Here is a 6,366-nt window from a genome sequence, read left to right as displayed (position 1 = left end):
CATCTTTATTAAAATCAAGGGCTAATAAAACAAACAAACCAGATTCAATGGCTATGTATAATTTAAGTATTCCATTATAGTAGAGATAAAACAAACAAAACAGATTCAATGGCTGATTAGATGTGGGAAGCCAGCCTTCTCACCCGCCTTCTCACCCTGCGCTCTTCCCCTGCACCGGGGGAGGCGCGACCCACCGCGATCAACGATCGAAACCCAATCCCCCAAAACGAAAAATATTCCTTCGCCCTGCGCCTCACGGCACACGCTAGCCGCCACCGCCCGAACCTCCCCAGCACGTGTAGATCACCACCAAGTCGCTTCATCTCGCGGGTACTGCTCCAAGGTCCGAGGAATTGCTGTGTCGCTTTTCTGGGACGCGCATCGCTCCATCGAGGAAGATGCGGCAACGGGGGACTTGGACACGATTATGCGGTGGCAGGGGACCCATGTACATCATGGGAGACGCGGTCGCTTCCGTCCCCATTCGCCGCTGCAGCGCGCGGAGCCCCATCCTAGATCGCCGCGCCACTTCCTACCGGCATCGGCATCGAGTAGGTACCCTGACCTCGCGCCATATATGGCTCTTTATTTGCACTGGGTTTAGTGTGTGGCCGTGGTAAATGCGTACGAGGTAGGCTGCCACCGCCCCCAAATTGTTGCGCTTCCGAGCCGGCCGTGAGGCATCTGATCCCCGTGCGTAGGGAGGCCGGAGCGGGCGTCGCAGAGGCCGGCGGGCCGCAGACCGGCAGCTGGCGGTTGCGTGGATGGCAACGAGGTCGATTCGTCCGCGCCGTCGTGGTAGCTCGAGGATGAGCGCTCGACGGGGCTTGCCTTCCAACTGGGCACCGGGTCGGTGTCTCAGGTGTCATCTGGCGCAGATGGCTACAGCTGATCAGCGGCTACTCCTACTCCACTGCACCATCTTGCGTCTATTACTAATCTGTTGCTAATTAATTGTTATGGATTGATCATTTAATCGTCTTTGTGTCATTGTGTGCAGGTGCAGACTAAGTGACGCAGCCGAGTGGTGTACAGATAGAGATGCCGATTGCACATATAGGTATGTAGGAGTAATATTCACCCTTTAAGTTCTTGGCTTGAATAGGTATCTGAAGTATAAAAGTAAATGGAACTTCCTGAATGCACTCAAGACAGAAAAGCAACAGTCGTTGCATGATGAGTACGTAATTCTGGAACAAAGATATTTGATTTTAGATGACTTGCTCCTTTAAGGATGAAAATGCATTGGGTATTGATGATGTATGCAAAATACTTTGACAGGTATCTACTGAATTTTGAAATCCGGCTATTCTAATTATTCCATTGTCAATGCTTGTAATTTGAGGGACCCCACCTCACTTTTTGATTATACATGCATGATGCAGAGCAAATACAGAGCAGATGATTAGTTTTTTGAATTAAGTTATCCATGTTCCATTTAGCTTTCTCAGTTAATTTTCTTACAAATTTGTCTACTGTTTAATTTGATGCAACAAGGAGGTCAAAGTAACATTTTGATTAGACCATGGAAGTCTGGCCTCAAACTTCTGTGGGTAACCATGCGACATGTAAATGTTGCTTTGCTATGTGTCGATGCCCATCACCATTCCATTTCAATTTTGAACGCTTATTTTTTTCCAATATATTAGTTGATAATTCACCTCTACTTTAAAGGTAAAGTATATGAATCTAACTGTGTTCATCAATCATCATACAAATTTGATATATGCAAATGATCCTGTACTGGTATTCTCAACAGTTGGGAAACACTATGCATGTAAAGATTTTGAGAGGGTCATGGCATCATGCCAACTATGTATTTCCAAGGCTCTTTAATGTTTATGTTCAAAAGCCAATAGTAAACATATGGGCTTTATAAGTGGGGTAACAAATGGACTATTTTACTTCCAAATTCCCATATAAGTATGCCTATTGGTTTACGAAAATCATAATGATACACATAACTCTTACTGTGAGTAAAACTTTAAGTGTTAGTAAATCTGCATCTGAAGTAGTACAAGCTTCTGTCTTCTTTTTCTTGTTGCTTCTTTGCCATTTGCGTAAAATTGGTACATTCTTTTAGCATATTTCCATGTTTGATGATAGCCTCATTTTCCAGTTTAGTGCTGATTGAAAATACTTTGGTGTTGCTCAATTGAATAGAGAACACATATTTGGAGAGAACTTCATATCATTGTTAACACGTTAGCTATGCATAAAACATAGAATGTTATGTTTCTTGTTAGCTGGGTTATATGTTTCATAGCTAATAATGAATAACTTCATGTAGGTCGTTCACAAGAATATTGCATTTGTTCTTTGTATGACCACCGTCAAGAATGAGGACAAGATTCAGTTTAGCAAGATCCCGCAGGCTATTAAGGTTGGATTTTATGAATATCTTTTTTTCCGCATCCAATTTGTGTTCAATTGACTTATGTACTGATTGGGAACTCATTCACTCCTAGGCCAACTTCAAAGATAAATTTCATGAGGTCAAGAAGAACTGGGGTGGTGGTGTCATGGGTTCCAAATCACCATTGAAAACCAAGGGCAGGGAAAAGCTGCTTGCCAAGGAAGCTGCTCAGCGGATGACCTACGGCACGCCCTGTTAAATTTATCTTGTACGGTCGTGCTGCCGTAGGATATTCTCACTTCGTTTGCTGGTTTGTTTTGCAGCTTTACATGGCTGCATTAGTCAAATGTTTTGAGATTGGACGACTAGGGGCCGATAGAGTTCTCCGTAATGGAAAGCATTTTGACTGGCAAGGGAAACCATGCTTGCCTATATATATCATGCACTACATTCTTTTGGACCCATGTTTACTGCCTATCAATTCAGACTTTGTCAGATGAAAACACCCAATTTCATGTCAGTTTTGGATATGTCCTTGCTACCCGGCCCATATGCAAATTTGATGTATACTTTCTCTGTGCTTTCAAACAAATAAAAAAACCATTGCAATGTATGTGGCCATTAATTTGGTGTATTCTAATAACATTTTGATTAGGGTAACATAGGCTTTCTTTGTGCCATTCATTTTTATTCATGATCAATTATCAAAACATGTATTGTCTTTTATTTGGTCGATTTGTGTTTTTAGATGACACCGTAGCGTTATCACGGGTAATATACTAGTATGAAAATGATGTCACAATATTTTCACAATTATTGGACCAATACTATAGCAGTTATGAAAAAGACAAATATAGCAAGCAATTAAAACCTAACTGCATAAATCTATTTTTACGACTAAAACTTCAAATTAAACCATGTCATACTATAGATCTACTGCATAGAGAATTTCACAAGGATTTCAAAAAATCCGCATTTGCTATTTTTGATTTTTCTACAATTTATTATGATTTTCAAAACTTCAGCCATATGAAAGAAAAACAGATTTGCACAGAGACCCTTGAGTTATCCGCAAAACAAACTACAACCGAGAGGTCCCTGTAGGTACTATTCACATGAGTTACGGCTTCGCAAAACAACCCCTGCTCTTCTTCGAATTATTGCAGAAGATCCCTGACGGGAGAGAAAACAGAGCATCGACGGGGAGCTCGCCGTGGACGACCGGAGGAGGCACTCTGGCGGCGGAATAAGGGCCAGCGAGGGTGGAGGCAACCCTTGCGCACCCGATGACGGCCCTGGCTCGCCCCATGGCCGCTCGAGGCCAGTAGGCCATGGAGGCAGCGGCCCGCACAATGGCAGCTCCGGCCACCTAGGTCTGCAGGCGATGACATGACTCAGGAGGCAGCGTAGGGGAGGCAGCATGGTGTTCGGAGGTCGTTGGTGACACTAGCTGAGATGGATGAGGCTCCAAGAGGCAAGAACGCCGACGGCAAGGAGCTTCATCAGACGTCCATGGTCTACGCGACCACACTTGCGCGCCCGAGTGGCAATGGCAAGGGTGAGCACTAGAGAGGGAGGGCGAGTGAATGGGAGTGGAGAGGAGCTCGGTCACAGCCCTCCCCATCAGCAGTAGGCCATGGCAGATGAGGTGGGGGTCTTGCTGGTGCATGGTCACCACGTTGCCATTTCATCGAACACGTGGCGGGCAACAAAGTAGCGAAGGTGGGACGCCGGTTTGGGCTCATTCTGAGCCAAATTGGCAGATGGGCCAAAAACGAAGTTTGCTCATCTCGCCGTGCACTACAAGTTTGGTTAAGGGTGCTCGGCCATTAGATCAACAGATTAAGAGATAATTAGATGCCAAATCACGAGTGTCAATGTATTGATGATGATTAGCAAAACCAATAATTTATGGTCCAAACCATGTCAAACTTGATGCAACTTTTTGCATGCTCTTCTCCAAACAATTCTCCCCAACTTTTACTTTTGGACCAACTTGTGTTGCTTAACAAAAACATGAGAACGTGGCATGCCAACGGGTACACGTTCGTTTAGCAATAAAATTATCATTTGCTGTTTTGGGAGCTATTTTTCAACATTCAAATGAACTCCAAATTTTATGACACTTAATCCATTGCTTTCATCAAGAAGAGTACTCCAACTCATATTAAGGAATCCAATTGAGTTGCTATATGAATTTGGATAATAAAATGTCACGAAGAAGCTAACTTAGTGGTGTCACATCAAAGGACTTTGCCAAAAATCTGGAGGTAGCAAATCAGCACTGAATTGATTATTGCAGCTCAATTTGACTAGGATAGGAACCAAACTAGCTCTTAACCCTTAAATATAGTTTGTTCTACAGAAGCAAAACTATAACTTTCATTTAGGGTCGAACCTCATAACTGCAACAGAAGTCAAACTCTCACTTTGGTCAAAGCAGTAACCTGATAAAACTCCAAATATGGTTTTAGGCCAATTGAAGCATTTCCTTGGCATAAGCTCAACATGAACCCTTCATGACTTTTCTTGTATAATTCATCTAGAGTCATATGAGCTAGTTTGCAAGGTTTGGTTGATTACCCATGATTCTATTTCCTTAATAGAGCCATTCCAACAAGGATATGACTTCTCATTTCATGTGACTGTTGGCATTTCTTAACGTCATCACTAAGAACAGGGTTTAATCCATCCTCAGCAACGATGTCAGAAATGTCGTGATAATACTTACTAATGCAATCACCAAGATTAGAGTATAAATCTATCCTAAGCAACGGTGCCAGAAATGCTTGTTAGCGTTTCTTAGCGTCGCTACCTAGAATAGGGTTCTGCTCTACTCATGATAATGACGTTGGCAGTGTTATATTGGCAGATCCATAGCATCACCACCTTGAATAGGAAGCTAGATCTACCTTCCCGATAACGGCGCCTTATTACCATTAGGGTAGGGTTCCACTTCTTAATCATGGTAGTGGCACTAGGATTGCCATGTTGGTATTCCTTAACAAGTCACTAGCTCGGTGCATGTCTAGCAACACTGTTAAGTATATACCGGCGTGATAGTTCCTTAGGTTTGCAGTTTAAGTACCGCAAGCGGACAGGAATTATCGTGTAGCATTTCAACACGGGGATTTACCGAGTGTCGTATTTATAGGTTCGATCTAAGGAAGGCTTAATATGTTAAGGATTCTAAGATAAGCATAGATCAAAGTAATTATGATAGCAATAATGGAATCAAAGGTCATAGCAGGTGATAAATATTTGTATGTAGAATAGTGATCCATCACAATCTAGGCATGGCATATGGGCTAAGGAATAAAAAGAGACTAAAAGAATGAATTGAATCAAAGAATAAACAAACAACCTATTGGAGCAGGTGTGGTCCTAGATACAGATCATGTCATAGAACAAGTTAATCATGTAATTATACTACTTAGATCTAGTCCTGTGTTTAGATGGTTTGGGTGGTTACGCGAGTACTGGTCTGCCAGCAACCTCCGCAACTATTTAGACTCCTACAACCTAGCCGAACGTGGGGGAATGCCAAGGACGGACAGGGCTATCACCACCTACCGCCATGCCCTGAACCGTGGACTAGGACAATGCATTTACCCGGCCTTTACACCCAAGCACCATGCTTACATGCAAAGAACCTACTCGGACTCCCCGGGTCCCCGACCCTATGGATCGACACGTAAGAAGCCCGAGCCTACTCAAAAGAGCATGATAAACCCCCATCTTCACACAAAGCTATTTCTAGGCAATTAATTAACATGAAGCAATTAGACTAAAGTCCTAAGTGAGAATAATACAATATACACTTAGCACTAGTTCATATAATACAGTACTAGCCCTAGGGTAGCATTATACAATAAGAACTATATACTAAAATGTATGTCATATCATTTTCACTAGAACTATATTCTAGTTCATATGCTAGCATCATAAAACAGGGCCTATGATCTATGTCATATACCATAGCATAAGAACTATACTCTAGTTCTTATGAA

General features: G+C 42.7%; 1 long non-coding RNA gene across 1 annotated transcript; it reads left to right on the top strand.

Annotated features, from left to right (window-relative positions):
• On the top strand, positions 350-2,969 carry LOC8075408. Its single transcript, XR_002451632.1, has 3 exons — positions 350-1,060; positions 2,291-2,383; positions 2,469-2,969. It is a non-coding gene; the product is annotated as an uncharacterized LOC8075408 (long non-coding RNA).

Source organism: Sorghum bicolor, chromosome 3, assembly GCF_000003195.3.
Source record: "Sorghum bicolor cultivar BTx623 chromosome 3, Sorghum_bicolor_NCBIv3, whole genome shotgun sequence".
NCBI classification, from domain to species: Eukaryota; Viridiplantae; Streptophyta; class Magnoliopsida; order Poales; family Poaceae; genus Sorghum; species Sorghum bicolor.
Note: the sequence above shows the minus strand (reverse complement) of the source record. Positions and strands in the feature narration are given on the sequence as shown.